Raw genomic sequence first — 24,362 nt, forward strand, 5'->3', positions numbered from 1 at the left:
AAGCAGTAAGAAGTGATTTGAGTTTTAGAATTTTTTTGTCAAAATTCATTTTTGGTGTCTGATCTAAATCAACTGAAAATTCAACCCCCAAAAATGTAAATGTGGTTTTCCCTCACTGTAAATTCAAATCTGGCCTATATGTTACATCACTGTATTTATAGCTCCCTAACCATATAACGTGTGTTTTACTAGTATTAATATTTAAACCTGAAATTTTTGCATAGTTATTCAACTCCGATTTAGACTCATTAAGAGACCTCTCTGACCCATCTAGTATCAAACCAGTGTCATCTGCATATTGCACATTCAAAATTGGTACATTATCTACATCAATGCCTTTAATATGATTATTATTTTTAATTCTTGCAGCTAGCACTTCTGCACATATAATAAAAATGTAGGGAGCTATTGGATCTCCTTGATGGCAACCTCTTTCAATACTGATACGTTCCGATAAATCCCCCCTTGCTTAATTGAAGAATATACATTATTGTTAAATAATTTTAACCACTTTCTTATTTCTGGTCCAAAGTTCAAATAGTTAAAAAACTTTATCAATAAATCTCCATGAAACGGACTCAAAAGCCTTTTTGAAATCTACTAACATCAACATACCTGGAATATTAAAATCTTCAACATATTGCATTACATCATACACTGTGCAGATACCTACCAGATAAAAAGCCAGTCTGATCTTCATTGATAATTTTACCTAAAACTGTTTTGATTCTTTGTGAAATTACCCCTGAAGCAATTTTATATGTAATATTTAAGAGAGTAATTGGCCTCCAGTTTTTTAAGAAGTGGCGTGGCTTATCTCCCTTGGGAATACACACAATAATTCCATGTCTTTGGGTAACTGAACATTGACCTACTAAAAAACCATGATTTAAAGAGCGCACAACAAAACTACCTAACTTTTTCCAAAAAACTTTTAAAAATTCTGAAGTGAAACCATCTGACCCTGGACTTTTATTATTTTTCATACCTCTTAGAACTTTTCCTGCTTCCTCAAACGTTATCTTACCCTCTAAGCTATCTGACTCAATATTACTTAATTTTGGAATATTACAATTTTCTAAATGTACTTCTAAGTCAATAGTATCAGTCTCCCTAAACTTATAAAGATTTCCATAAAATAATCTTACTTCAGACTGGACTTCCTCTTGTTTAGTTATAATATTTCCATTATCTTTTTGTATTTTAGGTATGATCTTAGAAGTGAAATTTTTGTTTTCTAAATTTAAGAAATATGATGTTGGTTTCTCCCTCTCCTCAAAACCATATCCATTGTACATGTACTTTTTTGGGGGGGTATAATTGGGATGTACAGATGTGTATTTAAAATTGTACATATACATGTAAAGTGACCTTGGAAATAATTTTACATTCAATTAAATGTCTATATATCTATCACATGTCTATATAACTATCACATGTCTATATATCTATCACATGTCTATATAACTATCACATGTCTATATAACTACCACATGTCTATATATCTATCACATGTCTATATATATATCACATCTATATATCTATCACATCTATATATATCTATCACATGTCTATATCTATCACATGTCTATATATCTATCACATCTATATATATCTATCACGTCTATATATCTATCACATGTCTATATAACTACCACCTGTCTATATCTATCACATGTCTATATATCTATCACATGTCTATATAACTATCACATGTCTATATATCTATCACATGTCTATATATCTATCACATGTCTATATATCTATCACATGTCTATATAACTATCACATGTCTATATATCTATCACATGTCTATATATCTATCACATGTCTATATATATATCACATGTATATATATATCACATGTATATATATCTCCCCCATATAAATTTACAACAATAAACTTGTTGTTAAATGCTATATAATTAATTCTTCCATACATGTATGATTTTGTTGTTTCTGTTACTGACTAACAAATTGAAATATCTAATTAATTCTTATATTTTCCCTTTTCTTGGACTTGATATATGTATTTAATTATTATAATACACTGTATAATAGATACAATGTATTTTATAAGTAACTTTGTTTTTAATAATAGTTTTCAACAAAAAAGTATTAGTAGTAGTTGAATGACCACACTAATAATTATTCTATCCATTTAACATTGTCACCTTAATATTACCTATCTACATTGGGTATATATAGATATGCAGTGTTAAGTCATATATAGGTATACACATATACATGCACCTATATATTAGATCATCTGACTGAACTTTTCATCCAAACAATTGCAACTTCTTCTCAATTACCGAAAGGCGTTACTCATATTAGACATGTATCGATCATGCTGGTATGAAGGTATACCAATTTTATTCAAATGAATAACCTTGACCTTCATTCAATGTCACAGGGGTGAGAATGTCAAATCTTTACACAATTTTTTTGTGAATATCTAAGAGGCCTAAGCCTAGATACCTGATATTGGGACTGTGACATGCTGGGATGAAGGCCTACAAGCTGGATGTCCTTGACCTTCATTCAATGTCATAGCTGTCGAATCAGATGACCATATAGGACCACATGTCTCTTGTTTTGGTAATATATTCCAAAACCTTCTAGAAAGATTTGACATAATACAATGTATTGGATGCTGTTTTTATTCCATATTGACTAAATCAAAAAAATATGAATAATTTTAATTATTGGATGCTGTTTTTATTCCATATTGACTAAATCAAAAAAATATGAATAATTTTAATAGTTCAGCTTTTAAAACTTGACTAAATTATTTTGCTTATAAAAATATATATCTACAGATACAGTGTACTTGGAAAGAGAAAACGAATATTGGTATCAAATACATGCATGTTTTTTTTTCATGAAATTTAAATAAATGTCTTGTGTATGCCCAAGTCTATAACATGACAACTCATACATCGAATTTAATATCAATTCGAAGTAATAATATTTGTAACTATACATCTATGCTGTCATATATTGTTTTATAATATACAAGTTGTACGTTCTATCATTCAGTTAAACTATGAAAGAAGCTTCAATAAAATATCCTTTGAAATAGAAATACAAGACTAATAAACTATTTTTTCATCTTTTCCTTCTTCTTCTTCTTCTTCTTCTTCTTTTCATTTGTGTGTATTTGTGTGTGAGGGTGTGTGTGGGTGAGGGTGTGGGTGTGTGTGTGTGTGTGTGTGTGTGTGTGTGTGTGTGTGTGTAAAAACTCTGTTGTGTGTGTGATTGTTGGTGTTCTTTTAAATTTTGTGTATATTTTTATCCTCTTTAAAATCAATATTTATCAACATGTATATATATTTTTTGTTCTCTTTGTTTCTCATGCATTTTGTTTTGACACTGACTCAGTTTTTGTCCCCCACCCCCATTAAAGCCATTATGAATGCAGTGAGTAGCATACAATAAAAGATTATAGAAGCTTGAGTGTAGATTATCCTTCATACTCTAGGGGTTACTATTTCTGACGTTATATCCACCTCTGGACTATCTCATAGGAAAATTGGAGGCCACAAAAACACAGGTAATTTGATTCTTTGATGTACATCTAAAGAGCGGTATAACTTCACCATAGTTGACTGTGTGGTTTTGAATTTGGGTGTAGCTCTCTCTGATCTTCAAAGGAAATCTCAACAGGCCTGTAATTGGTCAGGGTTTTTTTTCAACAGAACGGTTTTGCTATGAAATATTCTAGGGGTGGATATAACAGCAGTGATAGTAACCCTTGGAATATTGAGGATAAATGTAGTGTAAAAGTGTATGACATTTGTGTAAGTACCTGTAGTTCTATGCTTACCTACTATATTGATTAAATGATAACAAATGATTACAAACGGTCACCTGATCATGAGTTCTGATACAGAATGAAACAAAAGACATTATATACATTGTAAACACTATATTATTGGCCCAATTGCACCCAAAGTTTTATTCATTTCCTATGAAAACTGAGCAAATAATGCTCATGAATGTGTTTTCCCTATATAAACTATAGTAAATTTGCCCCCCTCCCCATGAGAAAATCTGATACCCCACGGCCATGAAATTCACCATTTTGGTAGAGGGACCTTTAGACCTTACAATCAACCAAATAAGTAACATTTATAGTAACAGGATAGGGGGAAATACTGAATACATTGTTTATTAGTTGTTAAAAATGTTTGGGATTTCTGTGCTGACAACTCAATATCAGAATTAAATCATTTGAAAGCAATTTGATTCATGCCATATATACAGTGTATTTATCATTCAATGATTGCAAAATCAAGCAATAAGCAGTATTAAACACTTCCTTTTAAAATGAAATTATTTATATATGAGGCATTCTACAAAAATGTCCCACTTTCAGTTTTAAAAATCTTTGCAAAACTAGATTGAGTATCAAAGTCATTACTGTTACAAGATGAATTTCTCTCTTATTCCAAAATGAATAGATTATACTACTACCAGAAATTGGGGATTTCTATTATTATTGCATTACACAGATTTTAACTTTAGCAAAAAATTGTGAAATTTTTTACAGAAATAATTCTGTCCAAGAATTGCTTGCAATTTTGCAACTCCATTCACACTTACACTATCTGAGTCTATATATCTAAGACTCTTCTGTTACTGTTGTGTTTTGTATTTATGAGTAATTATCAAGAATACATGTATTGTCATTAAATTGTGCTGTCCATGTGGTTTAAAGATTTTAGCCTATTTAACCCATGCAACATTGAATAACAGTTAAGGTCATTCATTTGAACAACATATTAGCTCTTCATTCTAGCAAGCTGCATGCCCAAAGTGACAAAACTTTTTTTTCAGCCTATCTGATCCCTGTGATTTAGAATGATGGTCATTGGTCAAGGTCATTTATTTGATCAACCTATTGCATGTTCTATTTATATAAGCCCTTCATCCAAGCAAGATATTAAGATCAAATATCGAGTTTCTAGGCATCTTAGTTATTGGTAAGAAGTGGTTTAAATATTATAGCCATTTGACCCCTGTGACCTTGAATGACAGTCAATGTCATTCATTTAAACAAACTTATAAGCCCTTCATTCAAGCAAGCTACATACCCAATATTGACAACATGTCATTGTTGGAAATTGTAAGGGGAGATAATCTTGCCCCTACTCCGATTAGGGGCTTGACTGTAGACCAAAGAGATATCATTGGCTTGTGTGGTTGATATATAAGATTTTACTGGTCCATATGAGAGAGAGAAACAGAGAGGAGAAAGAAAATTAATTAATTATACATTAATTATAGCAAAACAAGTTTTTCCCATTTTTGCCATTCCTTTCAAAATTTCACTACATAAACATTTCCTTTGTTATAAGCCAAACATTTTTGAGCATTATGATAGTCTTGAATAGCATTAAGTAGAGAATTTAAAGATTTGTGAAGACATTAACGCATTATATATATAGTGTTTCACTATAATGAGTATTTCATTATCAATTCTAAAAAAAAATACTATTTACATTTTGAAGGAGAAGCCCAAAAAGGAAAGATTTTTTATTGAAACTAAAAGGAAGAAAAAAAGTGTCTAAAAGGGTTTCAAGACTCACAAGAAGTTTTTGCACCTCTTGACATTCCCAAAGCAAGTGTGTAATAGTTTCATATTCCGAGTTGCAAAGTGTACACATATATAGGTGACTGAACAATTTGAGCTTTAAATAAGAAAGAATTAGTTGCCAGAATACGTATGATTAACTCTACATTGAAACCACTGGAATTTTGTGTTTTTTTTATAATCATAAATGGAATTTCTTTTGTCCTGATGGTACAATATTGGTTTTTATCAGACTATTATAAAACACTTTGGAGCCTTTAGATTTGCTAAACATCCTTTGGGGAAGGGGAACAGAGCTTGTATGAATTTTGGCTCTGACCCCCCGGGGGCAGGAGGGGCATGGCCCATTAGGGGAAATAGAGGTTAATCCTATAAATCGCTACTTGTCCTAGTGTTCTGCATAGATTAAAACCAAATTTGATACCAGGAGGGGTAGTCGCCCTATAAATCAAGTAGAGGTAAATGAATCTGTATTCAGAACATTACTTGACATTACAAACCAGGTGAGCGATAAAATGGGTTTATCTCCCTTTGGAATACATAAAATAATGCCTCCTTGTTGTGAGATAGATAAAATACCATTCTTATAACCTAACTTTATAGAAAGAACAACAAAATTACCTATGGATTTCCAGAAACATTTAAAGAACTCTACTGTGAAACCATCTATCCATGGAGATTTATTATTTTTCATGTTTTTAAGTGTTTTACCAGACTCTTCTAGTGTGATATGATCTTCTAAATTTTCAGAATCATGTTCATTAATCTTATTTATATTTTAAGGATCTAAGAGCTCATTTAAATTTACATCTGCTATTTCATCATTAGAATCATACAATTTTTAATAAAATTTCTTAACTTCCTCCAAGACATCAGCCTGCTTAGTAATTACGTTACAATTATTTGATTGCAATTTAGGTATAATTTTAGAAGTAAAAATCCTATTTCCTAAATTTAAAAAGTAACTTGTAGTGGATTACGTAAACATACATGTACAAACTCGGTCTAATGTTTGTTTTCAGCATATTAGCTGAATGAGATTAAATATTTATATTAAAAGCCAAGAATTTGAATGTCTCATTCAGCTAATATGCTGAAAGCAGATTTTAAACTGAACCATCTCCAGTTTTACTATTAGAAAGTCCAGAGGTGGATATAACGTCATTGATAATAACATCTGGAATATTGAATATGGTAGAACTTTATCTAATTTAAAAGTTTGCAAAATATTTGTGCAAGATTTAGATGGTAGAGGAAAGTCGGAGTACCCGGAGAAAAAACAGACCAGTGGTCAGTACCTGGCAACTACCCCACATGGGATTCAAACTTGCAACTCAGAGGTGGAGGGCTTGTGATATAGTATGTCGAGACATCTTAATCACTTGCTTAATCACAAGAATATTGTTCTTTCTATATAAACAAGCGTCACAAACTCATAAGAGTTATGTAGAACTATAGGTGGGTCAAACGCCATGATGCCTTCCACGTCTTCATTGATTTTCTACCTGCTACAGTGGAAAATATTTTGGAAGGAAAATCTAGAAAAACCCTCATCCCTCTCTGCCACCACCAAGGCTTGTGACAAAGATTTCTTTTCAAACATCTACATATCCTTAGAATGATGTGAATCATTCACATCATTCTAAAGATATGTGGAACCTTTTCCGGTGACAAGCTGTGAGTGTGAGAGAAGTATTTAAGTTGTCTGCGACTCTTAAAACCTATCCGAGATCAACCATGGGACAGGACAGACTAAGTGCTCTTGCACTGATGTTTATCCAATCCATAGGACAGTGATAGGGTCACTGACATTGTGACAGAATTTGCCAGGAAACACCCAAGGAGAATGCAGGTCCCAAATATCCTGTTTGAGGATTAGACTTATACAATGGAGTGTTAACTGACATTAGAGACATTTAACATCATATTATCAATTTTAAGACTTTCTGAAGTAGTAGCAATAGGTGATATATGTGATAATGATGTTATTAAGTATTATTTTATGAAAATAGTAGTTATTAATGTGATAATAGTTTCACATCAACCTTGTGGTTTGTAGTATGTTGGTAATGTACACAGTTTGTAAGTCTATGATTTAATTACTGCAGTAGTAGCTAATATGATGATAGTGTTGATGTATAAAAGTATATAATGCTAAGTCTTATGACTTACTGCAGTAGTACCTAATGTGATAGTAGTAGTAGTGTAATATATAAATTATTGGTTTCATATTTTAATTTAACAAGTTTTTTTTAAATTATAAGATGTAGGACTCCAATCATTCATAAGAATATATATATATATCATTAATAATTCAATGTGTAGCTTAAAAATCTTTCACAATTCTAGTCTTGTAAGTGATGATCATTGTTTAAAAAATAACAATTGAATTTAATGCATGAAGTCAGAATATAATTTGTATGTTGATATAGGTTTCTTGTTGTTATTTGTTGAATTAAACACTTAGAGAGTGTTTTTGGCTACAAGCTATAGCATCTTTACATTATTACTTTTACAAGCAGTAGGCCTATACGACATTTTGCTGAGATCTGAGAATAATAGCATAATGAATTCTCAATGCCATCATATGGGATTTTTTTCCCTCAAATCACAGGAGTTTGACGTTCTGTCAATAATATATAGTATACATATATAAAAAAATACCCCTATATACTATATATAGGGGTATTTTTATATATGTATACAATATATAATTGACAGAACGTCAAACTCCTGTGCTCAAATTGTGCCCCGCCCCCCTGCACACCAAGACCTAGATCAGCCCGTTTAAAATATATAGTGCATAGAAAGTATTTGTATAAATTTATGTTAACATTGTAAGCTACCGTTATTTACATGCTAACTAAACCTGCTATCTTAATTGACAAAAACGACAAGATTTTAACAATGGAAACATACCGTGTTTAAATGAGAAGCGCCGAATGAAGTCCGAGGCATTCGGAAGAGCTGTAATTTCTTCGGAAATTTCGGCATTGTTCCAATCCATTACTTACACGAATTCTTATATTCTTATATATACATAAAATGTCATATTGTTGGCAATTATTATTTCTTACTTAATTTAAAGATAACATTGAAATGTATTCTCTGTAAATTGATACACAGGGAATCGCATACCTAAAAATACGAAACATATTTATACAAATTAAATGCCAGCTACCGGCGCTGACAAGGGTGATCGTTTGGACCCTTCCAGTTTCAAACACAGTCAGACTCAGTCAGACAAGCACTGTCATTTTACAATTCACAGAGCGATCTAATAGCCCTTGTTCACCATGGCAGATTCAGAATGCAATATGGTACATAATTAGATCAGTGAATTAACCAATACTGGTAACGAAAGGTTTCCATTGACAAACTTCTGATACATATTTGAACCAGCACCGGTTCCAGGCGTGTACCCGATCTGGTTCAGCACCGGTAGATTACGTAACCCGATCTAGTTATAGACGATGTCTATACCGATCCGGATATTACCGGATTTTTAAATACCTAGCTTTTTAAATATATGCTTCCAGTCTTTGGGTATATATATTTAATATTATATAGCAAAGAGGTAAAATTTAAAAGTATAAAAAACATGTCAATGTCCATGGAGATCGTTCTGAAACTGGTATTGGTATGTGTGTAGTTTATAGGAACTTACATGTATATTATGTAACAGCAACCATCTTGTACCCTATAAGGTTCTTCTATACACTGGAGATGTAACCATCATAAATCTGGCATAATATTTCATGTTTTAATAAATAAAACAATTTGGATGTAAAACTCTGTTTTGGTTTTCTTCCGGTTCAGTGCTAGGCTGGGAACGAACTAAAAATTGTATGTAACGGTACAAAGCGGGACCCGACCACAAGAGTGGCTATCACAAGGTGTATATCTACATGTACATGTAGAGAACTCAAATGTGAAAGGACCATAAGGGTCGAAAACGTTACAATGGTACAGAGGCCAAAGTAGCAATAGGTTGAGAGGTCTTGCTCTCTTCTCTATCTACATATTTCTTAAGCACTTTAACATGACATAATTGAGTTTTCTTGCGCCTCCCTGGAGTTTGTACAATGTAGTTAACATCATCGACCTTTTTCTCAACAACATAAGGTCCAAAATATCTAGCTTGCAAAGGCTGACTCGGTATTGGTAATAAAGCCAAAATTTTGTCACCTGGATCAAAACTTCTTGCACGGGCATCTTTATCATACCATGTTTTCATTTTGGTTTGAGTAAGGGCCAAATTTTCTTTTGCCAATTCACATGCCCTTGTCAACATTTGCTTAAAGTTAGACACATACTCTAAGAGATTCACTTTAGAATGTTCGTCCAAAATTTTGTCTTTCAAAATTTCAACGGACCACGTACAGTGTGTCCAAACACAAGTTCAAAGGGACTGAAACCAAGAGATTCTTGTACAGATTCTCTAACGCCAAACAACAACATGTGTATGCCTTCGTCCCAATCTCTTTTGTTTTCAAAACAATAAGATCTCATCATATTCTTCAATGTCTGATGAAAACGTTCTAAAGCACCCTGAGACTCTGGATGATAAGCACTAGACTTATACTGCTTGATCTGGAGCTGGTACATGACTTGTTGAAAAATCCCAGACATGAAATTCGAACCTTGGTCCGATTGGACAGCTTTTGGAAGACCATCCAGTGTAAAGTATTTAACCAAAGCCTTGACTATGTTAGGGGCCTTAATATTTCTGAGTGGAATGGCTTCAGGAAAGCGTGTGGAAGCACACATAATAGTTAAAAGATACTCATTCCCAGACTTTGTTTTGGGTAGAGGACCTACACAGTCTATAATGACTCTACTAAATGGTTCCTCAAATGCTATAATGGGATGCAAAGGTGCAACAGGGATTTTCTGATTAGGTTTCCCTACCACCTGACAAGTATGACAAGACCTACAAAAATCAGCCACATCCCGTTTCAACTTGGGCCAAAAGACGTGATCTAAGATCCTGTTATAAGTCTTGGTCACACCTAAATGCCCTGCCATAGGTACGTCATGAGACAAACTCAGAATATCTTGCCTATACCTCGGTGGGACAACTATTTGATTGACAACCTTCCAGTCTTCTTCAGGAGACACATCAGGGGGCGCCACTTGCGCATCAACACGCATGACCTACGGAAGTAACAAACCGGGACTTTCTCCGCCTCCTCCTCTCTCAAAGCCCGATAACACAGTACGGAGATTTCAGGATCTTTTTCCTGTTCTACTATAAGCTCCTCTCTAGACAAAGATGATTTACTCATCATGTCAGACAAAGAAGTACCCTTGTTAGGAACAACTCCATCACTATCAAAGTCTACAGGATTGCTGAAAAGATCACACTTGCCCCCGATATCCTCTATATCATGAGCCAAGAAAGTGTCACCTAACCCTGGACTATAATGATCCTCAACTACTGCAACATCAGAAACCTTCTTACTCATTGAACGAGTTACAGCACAAGAAGGGAAAATACCAGGAAATTCCTGTTGAATATTCTCAGCATCACCTGTTTTATCTGGAATACTGGACACTAAGGGATCTACCCTAACTTTCTCTCCAGATAAGTCATTGCCTAAAATGAGCGACACGCCCTCTATGGGAAGTTCCGGTCTAACACCAATGGTGATAGGCCCAGTTACCAAGTCTGACTTTAAATAAACACAATGGAGAGGCACATTAACAAAACCTAACTCTACACCTTGAAGCAAAACACTACTACCAGATGAGGTCTCCTCAGACAAAGGCACTACACCATCTTATATTAAAGAATGAGAAGCCCCAGTATCTCTCAAAATCTTCACAGGTTTCAAGTTGGTGATATCACTAATAAGTGAAACAAAACCTTCAGAAATGAATGGAGAGTACTTCTCCAAGACACTATAAGACTCTGAGCTCTTAATCTCAACAGACACTTTAGAATCTTCCACAATATCACTAAGTTTCTGACTAGGCTTTGACATAGCTAACACAGAAGGAACTGACTGTTTACGCCTTTGCCCCTTACGCTGGAGATAATAACATTCAGACATAATATGTCCTACTTTCTTGCAGTAATTACAAACAGGACCAGAAGGAGACCCCACACCTGCCCTTTGATCTGTTTTAGAATCAGACTTAGTCTTATCACCTAATTTAGGTTTTTCGTTAGAAGGCCCACTAAAGGTTGGGTTCCTAGGCTGACCAAATTTACTAGTACCTGTGGTACTGTTTTTGTCTTGAGAACTGTTTTTAACAAATGAGCCTTTGTGGGTGAGAGCGTAATCATCAGCCATTGTAGCTGCTTCACCTTTTCTCTCATCTAAGTGAGTTTTTATGTTTATGTGGACACAACGTTTAAACTCCTCTATCAACAATAATTGCCTCGATTTACCGAAATCCTCATCAATTTCTTTAGAATCACACCACCTATTAAATAATTGTTCTTTTTCTCTGGCAAATTCTACATGAGTTTGTTCATCTCTCTTTCTCGAGTTTCGAAATTACTGGCGGTAAGCCTCAGGAACTAACTCATAAGCTTTCAAAATAGCTTTCTTGACTACTTGGTAATTTGAGATCTCATCTACAGATAAAGAAGAATAAATGTCTCTAGCTTTACCAATCAGGACACTCTGAAGAAGCATTGTAAGCTTATCTTCAGGCCATTTCATACTATCAGCTATTTTCTCAAAATGCAGAAAATACTTGTCAACTTCTTTCTCTTGAAAAGGAGGAACTAACCTTATGTTTCTACTAACATCAAAACCTCTGTTTCCTTGTAAACCCCTAAAAGTTGGATTACTTGAACTGTCCTGAGATGCTAGTTCTAATTCTTTCATTCTAAGTTCTGTTTCAGCTTGAATTTTATGCTTCTCTAGCTCTAACATCTGATCTCTTTCTTTTTCTTTTAATTCCTTTTCTATTTCCATTTGTCTTAGTTTCATTTCATGTTCAAGTTCCATTTGTCTAATTTGAATTTCTGAATTGACTGTTTCGTCTTTACTATCTAATGCACTAGAGTCAAATTTGTCATTGTCATCAAAATATCTTATAATTACATTCCTTATTTCAGCTTTCCTCAAATTAGTTTTGATAGTTAGCCTAAATGTTTACCCAATAACAGTAAATCCTTTTTACTAACTTGCAAAAGAACATCCAGGGATGGCGCTTTAACAAACTGTTCTATCTGCATAGTAGTATGCATATTTTAAGTTATGTTTAAGCCGCTTTCTAATTACGAATAATGTAGAATGAAGAAACTGTAATCAAATTACTCATTTAAGTTACAATTATAAAATTTAGTTCAGGAAAAACGGAGGAAAACGCAATTTCCTCCGAAAACACATCGCAGTTTTGATCGTAATTCAGTGATTATACTTCTTTTGCTAACATTCTTTTCAAAATCATGTTCTATTGCTAACATTCTTTTCAAAATCATGTTCATAAATTTGTTAATATACATGTTATAAGGACGTCTATTATGTATATCATCCCGCTTCGATACTCACAAGTCATGTACGATACAAAAAGCAACTAATGATTATACTATACACTTTCGTTCATACACTGTTGGTTACAAAAACAAAAACGCGTTATAAAATTGGAATTATAAAGGAGGAACCGAAAGTACTTGGATACAACATACACAAATACATTGATTTAGACCGATCAATTTACTACCGTATTAACGCCAAGGATTGAAATGGAATGGTGTGAAGAAATTCAGGACCAAGCAAAAGGTTTGATACAGCGAGAACTTTGAAGAGGTTTGACGATACATCGAAAGTTAATTGTGTAAAATTTTCATTCCCTGAAAGTGAATCTCCACAAACTTAGTACATGAATCGCAACATTAAAGATGATCCACCGTAGCTACGTGTGTAGCACGTATTCTGTGAAATACATTCAGCATACGCCACATGGATCTGTATTCGAGATTTGAATAACCTTCTTTACGCAACATCAATATTTTTCTACAATCACATCCAAAGGACTTTCACACATATTTGTTTTCAATCCCAGTCGTCTTTTGATGCGTTTTATATGGTGGCTGATTACGGCCATCTCGTGTTGTTATGTTGTCGCCTTGTCGTGTTGTCGTCTTGTCGTGTTGTCGCCTTGTCGAGTTGTCGCGGTCTCAAACTGCGACAACCTGACATTTAACAGCTAAAATGTCGACTTGTCGCGTTTTCGAACCGCGACAAGTCGACAAGACGACAAGACGACAAGACGACAAGACGACAAGTCGACAACACGACAAGTCGAGATTTCAAACACGCTAATTAGCGCGTACAGAATCTCGTGTTGTCGCGGTAAAATGTCGTCTTGTCGTGTTGTCGAGTTCGACTTGTCGTGTTGTCGCCTTGCCGTGTTGTCGACTTGCCGCCTTCCTGTTACACATGCGCAAACAATGGATAACACTCGCTATATTGAATTTCTAATGAAAATAACTGTGTGCATGTGTTTGTAGCAATTTCTTTACCGAGAGTTGTCAAAGTATTTTTATCTGAATTATGAATTTCAATAATTTATTTATTATATGATAATCGTGTAATGATGGCCTGGTCATGCCGTCTGATTAGTACGCAGTAATCGTTATCTGTTGTTTTACTTCATGTAAATTCATAGTTTGACATGTTTTCAATAAATTGTGATAAATTCATTTTTCGGCAATTCTTTAAAGTTATTTAACTGTAAACTTCTATGGACGACAAGTTGTGATTTCTTCAATGAGTATTGTCTGATAAAAAAATACATTATTATTATAAAAAAAAATAAAATAAAAAAAAAAACATAAAAAGAAAAATATATACATTTTATTAATTATCTTAATAAAATGCCTAATGTAAAGCTAATGTCCCCTGTAATTTGATTGCATTAGGGATAACATGGATGCATGGATGGATGATGATATATATCACCAATTCTAACCTGTATACATGTTTGAAATATGTATTTCACGACTTATTTTTGTGTTTCCTTCTTCTTTCTTTTACTTGTTTATTCTCCCCTTTTTCAATGATGAAAATGGTTCGCATAATGGTAATTTCTGGGAAACTAATAACCAGGATTGCAGTGTACATATACACTCTTTCATATCGGATACGTTTACGTACATGTATTGCAAGATTTTTTTTTTTCATAATTTTTAAAATTAGTCACATTTCGTTTTTTGTCGATGACCCTACGCTATATTTGTGATAAATAGTGTAGTGCAATCAACCGTGGGTCACTGAAGATGGTGTCAATCTAGAGTTACACATATCTTAGCAAGTTTACTACTGAGTCTTTTAATTAAAGTCTGTACATTTATATCGGTTATCGGACTATCAGACTTTCGGACTAATAGGCCTTAGGACTAACGGTCTTTCGGACTAACGGACCTTCGGTCTATTAAGCCTTAAGGACAAGGTGGACACCCAGGCAGGTGACCTATCGACATCCCTTTTATTTGTCGTCTATCACCATTAAACATGACAATTTCATCATCTTCTCAACTGTTAGGGAACATGTTTAGGATGAGGTAAAGAGTAAAAATCAAGCGGCTGATCTCAACAGGGTAGCAGATCTACATATATATGTAGATATTTGAAAAATCTTATAATGTTGCCACGCCTATAAGGAATCAAAGTTCAATATACGCTATTCATATATATACATGTACCTATATCATAGATGATGTATGGCGGCTAGGAACATTTTGTTTTATTAATTACCCTATTTTATGTATTGATTGGTTAAGTTATATGTGCCGTTACTGGGCATGCAATTTTTTCTTCAGGAAACTATTGAAAACCATCAGGTTGTTTTAAGGTGTGATAATCATTCAAATGGTCAGAAAACAATGTACGATGCCTTGCAAACATTATTTACAAGTCAGAATTTATGTCTTATGTATGTTAATATGAATGCATACCTGCAGTAATCACTTTACAATTTCTTATTATTTTATAAAAATGTTAAATGAAAGTGTAGACCATATCTTTGCTTCATAGCCTGACTGCATACGTAATGTCAAAATCATTTTCAGTTACTTATTCATAAATATAATTTTTAAAAGGTTGATGGTGAATAAAATATCCAAAAGCTCTTGATTCGTGAGTATGAAAATTACGGCACATATATAAAGCTTTAAAGAGCCAATACATATACCTTTCCGAAACGAAGATTTCAATTAGCGTTTGCTTCTTAATTGTTTTCGTTTTCATAATATGAATTAACAAAATAGTAGCACATCTAAAATAAAAACAAAATCAATTTTTTTTCTGATACTGGTGATCCAATGTAGACATAGGATTAATTGTCTACATGTAGATGGCGATCCAATAATTTGAACCCACCGGAGTGTCATGCATAGACCATTTTAGACGTTTTATGAGTTCAAATACAAAAGTCGTTAAAATCGTAATCTACATGGTGATATATATTGCGAAGGATGGATAGATCCCGAGACAAACAGAAATTAGCCGGTGTGGCATTTTCATTTGTGACCGTTTTCAAGTGTAACCCGTGACTCATTGCGCATGTGCGAGGCAAAAAAAATGGCATAATTTAATAAATGGACTGTAAAAGCTCTAGCAGACGATATTAGGTATTACCACAACGTCAATATGGGAAATGTTGACATTCTAGTCAATATATGTAATAACACATGGTGTTTAAATGACCTACACTCATGATACCACATCGGAGTGCCGTTTATGATATTTTGAGGATATATCGAGATACATATGTAGGTGTTTGATATACATGTACATATACACTTACAATCTAATACGAACATTTTCAGTAAAAAAATATGTCTTTGGTGTGACACAATTTGTTAATAAATGTGTATGCTTTGAAAGTGTGACATTTAGAATTAATAATGTAGACTCCTTCCGTTTTCAAGTGTCATCCTGAGAATATCCATACTCCATCCGTTTCTACCTGTGACCCTAGCAATATGCAGACTCCTCACATTTGCATTTGCACCGGCTTTGATCTTCATCATATAAATGTTTGCACATTATATAAAGAAGGTTGCACATCATATAAAGAAGTGTGTACAGAATTTAAAGAAATTTGTACCGAATATAAAGTTTAATTTTAGCTACATGATATAAAGGAAAAGGCATCGAATATCTCGATATGACGACGGAGAATAATGGTAAATGTATTGAATATAACCACGGAATCACCGAATATAAAGATAAAAGCACTGCAGATATACATGTAAAAGGATGTATATATGTTGTTATCCCGCCCTGGTAGAATAAATAATAAACCAGACCGTAGCCCGAGGTCATTATTTTAAATTATACCAGGGCGGTATAACACCATATGAACCGAAACTGAGGTCCTTATTTTTTGTACTAGATATGTATTTTCACTGGCAAGTATGAAACCATTCTCTAATGTGCATGTTAGTTACAAGAAAAAGCATTGACCATAGGACACCACCCTGAAGAACGCAATGTTTGCGTAATGTAAGTTGAGTTGCTGTTATTGACTTTGCATTCGGATCATATTAACACAGGTCAATTACACTTGAATGCCAAGCCTCCCTTAACCACAAATTGATCGCTTTGAGAAAGATTATAATATAATTATGATATTCGTTTCGGAAACTGGACACATGTGTTGTGTATTAGGAATTTCTAGACCCAGAAATACTCTAATTGTGTACTTTTCTTTTGCAAGAGTTCCATTAAAATTGATATCCCCTGGAAGTATCTATGCTCCAGCATTTGTATACTATTGTATGAATTACTGTAGTCAAGTTACACATTCAAACTTCCCAGGGTTAGATCTTACTGTATTACTGTACAATATATAAATTTTATAAAAAAAATATTTACATAATGTGATGCATGCTGATGATCAAAATACATGAACTAATTACCAGAAAGATGGGGCACAATGCCTTATCTGTTCTATAACGCTTTGAACTAAATGAAAGTTTTTATGATTTTTTCTAATCGTTTTACATCAAATTCTTTATTAGATCTTAAATTAAGATTATTATTTGATGTACTACACACATAATCTATTACAGTAATTAGTAATAATAGATCATATTTCGTCTTATCATCCGTGTTCTCTTCAATTCTTCAAATTGAATAATAAGTTTTAACCGATTAATAACACAATATTTTGTAAAGGAGATTTTACAATATTAAGTTGATATACATGTACATTTGTCCTCTCTGTTACTGTTCATTGTACAAAAATTTTTGTTCTGTGTTCTGACACCATCCTTTGTTTTGTTAATATTCAATTAATTTAATATTATAATAATTTCCGTTAAGTGTAACACTTTTCAAAAGAGTTAACAATGGGGAAAAATATAATTTTTAAACAATTTTGTACATCGAATATCTTACAAACACACCAAATATTCACAAGCACTGACTTCAGTTTTTTTATATTCAAAGATAGGGGCTGTTTCATATTATGATTTGCGCATGTGTAACGAAGGCGACAAGTCGACAACACGACAAGTCGACAACACGACAAGGCGACGACAAGGCGACAACACGACAACTCGACAACACGACAAGTCGACATTTTACCGCGACAACACGAGATTCTGTACGCGCTAATTAGCGTGTTTGAAATCTCGACTTGTCGTGTTGTCGTCTTGTCATCTTGTCGTCTTGTCGACTTGTCGCGGTTCGAAAATGCGACAAGTCGACATTTTAACTGTTAAATCTCGGGTTGTCGCAGTTTGAGACCGCGACAACTCGACAAGGCGACAACACGACAAGGCGACAACTCAACAAAACGAGATGGCCGTTATCAGCCACCATATTATGGTTCACACTAACGTATTCGCAATGAAAATGAAAATCAATACTTATATTTACATCCATGACATGGTTTTCTACATCAGGGACGCTATCAACTACGTTAACGTTGGTTGCTATGTTACGTCAACTGCGTTTATGCTCGTTTGAATGCAACATGACGTTATTAAGCTCAAGAAGGAAGAGATGTAAATATATAGAGATTGAACAGTGTTTTGATTGCGTTAAAGGTGGTATGAACGCAATGGCATACAGACATATTCAATGTAGCGCGTTAGCGCTACATGTAGAATATGTCTGTATCCCATTGCGTTCATACCACCTTTAACGCAATCAAAACACTGTTCAATCTATATATTTACATAAATAAATCTACCTTTACGTACAATTTAAAACGGTGATGGTTGCTAAGTTGGGTAACTACGGTAGTCAGGATGACCGAAGATATAGTTCCGATTGTTGAATGTTATAGCTGCAGTTTGGTTTGAAATACAACAATGACACTTTTCAATTATTTTCAACATATATTTTTTTTCATTTGATAATATATATTAATAATGTCCATTTCGAATAATATTGAGATAACCAAGGCGGAACGACTACCGGTATGTATCGTTGTCAGGGTAGTGATGCGGTCCGAAGTGTAGCGAGCCGCCATATTTGATTTTCAACCGAGGAAAGTGACTGTGATAAAGCCTATTGATGGTATGACCGTTGAGCTGCTGAATGTTTGTCATGTATGTATCGTTCTAAGAATGCGATATACACTAAATTCTTCGCAGTCATGACTTTTATTTTATTGTACGGAGGATAGACAAGTATTTGCGTGTGTGTAGGCCTATTTTGAATGCAAAGACGGGGCCATTTAAGCTGATGATACTGTTTCGGATAGGCTACCTGTAATGTTTTTTTTCTGGAAACCTGTATATGATCTGTTAACCTATTGTTCGCTTAGACGCTCCCAGAATTATTCACCGACAATCAGATGTTCTGTATATTTAGGTGAGATGAGTGACCGTACACACATGTAGATCTGACGTAACTATGGGATTCCCCGAACATTCCTGAGGAAAGCCCCCCGGTTGTAGCCCCGACCAGCGATTCGTTTTGTAGTTTATTACCGTTACAATGCTTGAACACATGTTTTGTTTTGATGTCAAATACATATTTAATTGGATCTAATAAAAACTCTTTATTGTTATTTTAAAATCCGTCAACTTATGACGCAAAATCTTATCGAAGCGTGAACTAGAAGTAGTCCGAACCTGCACTGCGTTTGTATTCATACGTCATTGCGTTTACGCTAATTTGAACGCAACTCCCCTCCCGTTGACTATATAGGGGCATATGTAAATATATCTGTATGACACCATCCCTTTATTAATTTTGCAGAGCCGCAAAAAATAACAGCTTATAATTAGTCTTAATACTACACTTGACATTTCGTTCTAAACCATTTAATAAAAAATAAACTGTTAATACATGTATTTATAATTCTGGTCTTATTATATTTCCCGCCAATTTCCGGTGTCGTCCTAATTTTAATAAACATTCATATCTTGTTCCGGAAAGGTAGTGGCCCTTTAACGACGTCCTCGCTTTGTGTAGATCGAGTCAAAGATTGAAATTTCCACCAATCAAAACGCCTTCAACTGTGGGTACATTTATCTAATGACTTTAAGCGTGGAGAATTAGGTAGAATCAGAAAACGTTTGTCCTTCCTAATGTCCATTACGCCCTACTTGTATATATCACACAAAACTTAACCATTCTAGATTCTGCTGAGGTAACCAAATATCTTATCCAAAATTTGGCAAAAACGTTTTATCCTTGAAGTCCAGTCCACTTTTGAAATGCCTTGGTCCATTCATTCCGATATGGACCAAGGCATTTCAAAAGTAGACTGGTGTAACGTTTTTTTCCGTGTGTGCTTATTTTGCCAAACCTTATCTGATTATCTTTAATCAGAATAAGGAGCACAAAACGTTTTTAGAAGATTCGTCCCAGACTAAGCGTTTCGACCAAAGGCAAAACCAGACTCAAGATGTTCTGTTTTAAAGATATTTTATGACATAATTTGAAGACATTAAAATACCAATGATGAATCCACCAACTTTTTCTAGTAATTCAAATTATTATGGAGATTTGTCTTGTCTTTCTTTAGTGTAATAGAACCCATTCCCAGAATTTTCCAATTCTGGTGAAGTAACCATGGTTGCTCTTGGTGAAATATTCTGGTTCTGATAATGACTATAGACACTGAAATTTAGATACCACTTATTTTTGGTAAATATACATTAGCAATATGTATAGATGTACTGGTCAATTGGTTTAAAACCATATATAACCAATATTTATTCCTTTAATTTTAGTGATACCGGATCCGGTTTTGTTACCAGTACCGGTTCTGTAACCGATACCGGTTCTCTGTTAACCGTTACCGGTTCCCAAGTATTTTCAAGGAATTTTTACAAAGTAGATAAATTATATTAATTTCATTATTTAGAAATTGAACAAATACTGGTTATCTGGTAAAAATTACCAATACCATAAAAATTCCAATAGAGAACTTAATTCTCTAAGATAGTTTTTGTTGGTAACCGATACCGGTTTACCTGAGTTACCATTAAAATATTGGTAAAGAGTAAAACCACATATTGGTTCTAATAATAAGAGCAACCTTGGTGTAACAACTAAACCAGGATTGAAAATAAGACTCGTTTCCTATTTCCTTACCATTTCCGATTCGCTGTCAACCATTATTGTGGTTTTAGATCATTTGCCTTTGATTCCTATCAAGTCTGCGGGCTAAGCTCCGTCTAAGATTGGAATGCCTTGATAGAAGGGAGGCAACCGCTATTTATACTTTTCGCGGCAGCGCGTGCGATCGACTTCTTCCGGTTTCACGCACAGGAGAGTTCCAACTGTCATTGTTGTTGACGCCTTTCTTCGTGAGTGGACTATCATTAAAATAACCATCGAAAACTCTTTAAACAAGGTAAATACCTTATGAATCGTTCAATAAGGTTTCCATGTATGTTCCGTTGCCGTAGTTATTGTATAATTGTCATATTTCACTTCGTTTTTACATCCAAAGCGTAAAGTAAGCAGACTTCCGGGTTTTGGCACCCTGCCAATTTACCGGACAGCTTCAACTGGATTTGATCTTATTTAATCACTTCAGACTTGTTAATACATTACATCCTGTATATGAGTGAATTAATTACCCCTTTTAACATTTGTCAGATGTATTAACTTCTCTTCCGTGGTCAATTATGGTAAATAAACCACATTCGATTTCTGCCATGTTATGTAACATGCGTACCGGTCAAAACCGTTACGTCAGTCATATATTTCGATTCATTCACATTTTGACGACTTTGTCTTTTTATTAAGGGTATCTAATATTCGTAACATTGCCCCATTCCTTGTAAGACATTCGTCCCGAATGTAACTTTCGAAATATTTGCAATTTTTTGCCACTTAATTGGCAATTAATTTTTGATTTCAGAACGAGGCTGGAGCATGTGCGCACCGCAGACGACATGTTCACAGCCGGGCAATTCCCGATTACTTAAATGACTTAGAGGATTTTCTCCAGTAGTAACCCATATGCATATAATTCAACAAAGCCATTATGAAATTTGGAAAATGAATTTATATGGAGGATTTTCTTTGGATTTTTCCCCCTCAGGCAAGTAAAACTGTAAGTAACAAACAACAATGATTATTAATGTAGTAACATATGTACAAATTGTCTCAACTCTGAATGATTAAAGTAATGGACATCCAGTTATTTCTGAAGTTAATATTGTAATAAATATGTAGTAATATATTTAATTAAATTTAAATTGCTTTATGATATTAAAGTAAAAATATATTTTTCATAATCCATTTTCTTTGATGAATTGATTATTTAAAAGAAAAATATTTGATGTGAATTTGAATAATGATGATTATTTAGATATCTACTAATAATAGTTACATTTTGAAATTTGAGTGTCCTTTCTATATGTGATTCTTTAAAAGTCTTAATAAATTTAACATTGATGACACTGTCTATGTATTGTCCAGTTTACATTTCCTCTAACTGTTGCTTTACAGCGTCCCCTAGGGTGTCGATTTCCAAGTAGTCACACTCGGCCAAAAGTTCTTTGAGGTGAAAACGGGTGACGGGCAATAGGAGTTCACTATTGGGATTTCTAAGGTAATTTAATATGGTCCTATAATGCTTAGGATCCCTATCCAGAAAATATGTGAACACACTCTCCTTATTGTAAGGTTGAACCGTTTTCCCACGGTCATCCATCATCCTTGCCAAGACTGATGTAGGTTCTGTGAGGAGGGTGTTGGGGCATGTCTCAAAATGAGTCCCTCCCACGTTCAGCATTACTCTCTGACTCTGGTTGACTGCGATGGTGGCCAATTTGGTGTCAATCTTTGAGAGGATCTTTGTTGGCTCATATCTTACATTTGCACTTGTTTCAGAAACGGCATATTCCTCTAATTCCTCTGAGTCCAATGTTATTGCTAAATCGGCTGGATGCACGGTGGAGCCACTCACTGATGTCGCCGTACTCTCCACTTTACGGAACTTGTTGTAGACGGCCTTAGGTTTGGTTGGTTTCCTGACGGGGGCACACTCAAGTTCGACCACCACGTCCTCTACAGCCTTCCGCTTCAGAGTAAGCTCAGTCGGCTTTCCTCTGTTGGGTTTTGACTGGACCGGAGCAATGACATCCTTAATAGGTTGCTTAGTCTTGCGGATTCCCTCATCGAAAACTTGAGGCTTCCTAATCACCAGGACGTCCTTATGTCGGTTCTGTTGGAAGGACTCAAACTCTTGTCTTTCCTCCTCTCCGAATTTCATAGTTTCCCTTTTCACAATATGCAATGGACCTCTAGGACAGCCGGCGTGCTTGGAATCTGGGCGGGAGAATGTCATCTTACAAATGGAACATCGGTACCCGAAACCCGAGTGGGAGGATGTCAGGTGCCTTTCGCAGAGCGACCTTTTTCCAAATTCCCTCTCGCATCTAATGCACTGGAATTCCGTGACCTGCAATCAAGAAATTAATCTGGTAAACTGCTTGTAACTTACTTAGTATAGTTGTACTTTACAGAGTCATCCCCCTTTACCAATTAGGTTTATTCTTACCCTCATAGGGTTTAAGATAGTTATGATGAACCACTTTTGGTTTTGATTTGGGACCCTTTTTTACTCTGTATATAGCGTCATTTAATCTGTCTAACACTACATATGGACCTTCCCACAGGCAACACAGTTTTGAACCATTTGCTTTCCGTGAATTATATAACCATATTGGATCTCCTTTTTCATACTTGTTGAGATTGAGATTCCTATCATGATTCTTCTTCATGTGTGTGGTTGATATTTTTAGTTTTTCACGAGCAAATTCGTGTATTTTGTCTAGCCTTTTTGATAGGTCATAATCTGTATGTATTTTGTCTATTTCAGCCTCAACCCTGCCCAGTACAAGATCTACTGGTAGTGTAATTGATCGGCCAAAGATCATTTCATTTGGTGACACTCCCAGTGACTCATGATCAGCTGAACGGTATGCCATCATTAGTAGGTAAAGGTATTCGTCCTAATCCTTAAGATTTTTAGAGACAAATGCTGATAGCATAGACTCAATTGTGCGATTGGCCCGTTCGATCATTCCGTCAGACTGTGGTCTGTATGGGGTTGTACAAGTTTTGTTGATACCGAGTATTTTACAGATTTCCATTATTTGTTAACCCCTCTACTGTTTTCAATACAAAAAAAATGAGGTAGATATATATCCTTCTTCAAACCATTTTACTCTTGAACGGATTCCAGCAGCTGTTTTCTTTATAGATGGATTCCAAAATTTGTTGGATATGTTTTGATCTTTCTTTTAAGGTCAGGGTTGGTTTGTAATTTTTGTTCTAGTTTTTTTTTATTTGATCTTCCTTAACATTTAACA

At 34.5% G+C, this 24,362-nt stretch overlaps 1 long non-coding RNA gene across 1 annotated transcript; it reads left to right on the top strand.

Annotated features, from left to right (window-relative positions):
• The first annotated feature begins 22,507 nt into the window (after positions 1 to 22,507).
• LOC138308323 (uncharacterized) lies at positions 22,508 to 24,013 on the top strand. The gene is made up of 3 exons (XR_011206111.1): positions 22,508 to 22,597; positions 22,879 to 23,471; positions 23,870 to 24,013. It is a non-coding gene; the product is annotated as an uncharacterized lncRNA (long non-coding RNA).
• Positions 24,014 to 24,362: the final 349 nt, after the last annotated feature.

Source organism: Argopecten irradians, chromosome 14 (genome assembly GCF_041381155.1).
Source record: "Argopecten irradians isolate NY chromosome 14, Ai_NY, whole genome shotgun sequence".
NCBI lineage: Eukaryota > Metazoa > Mollusca > Bivalvia > Pectinida > Pectinidae > Argopecten > Argopecten irradians.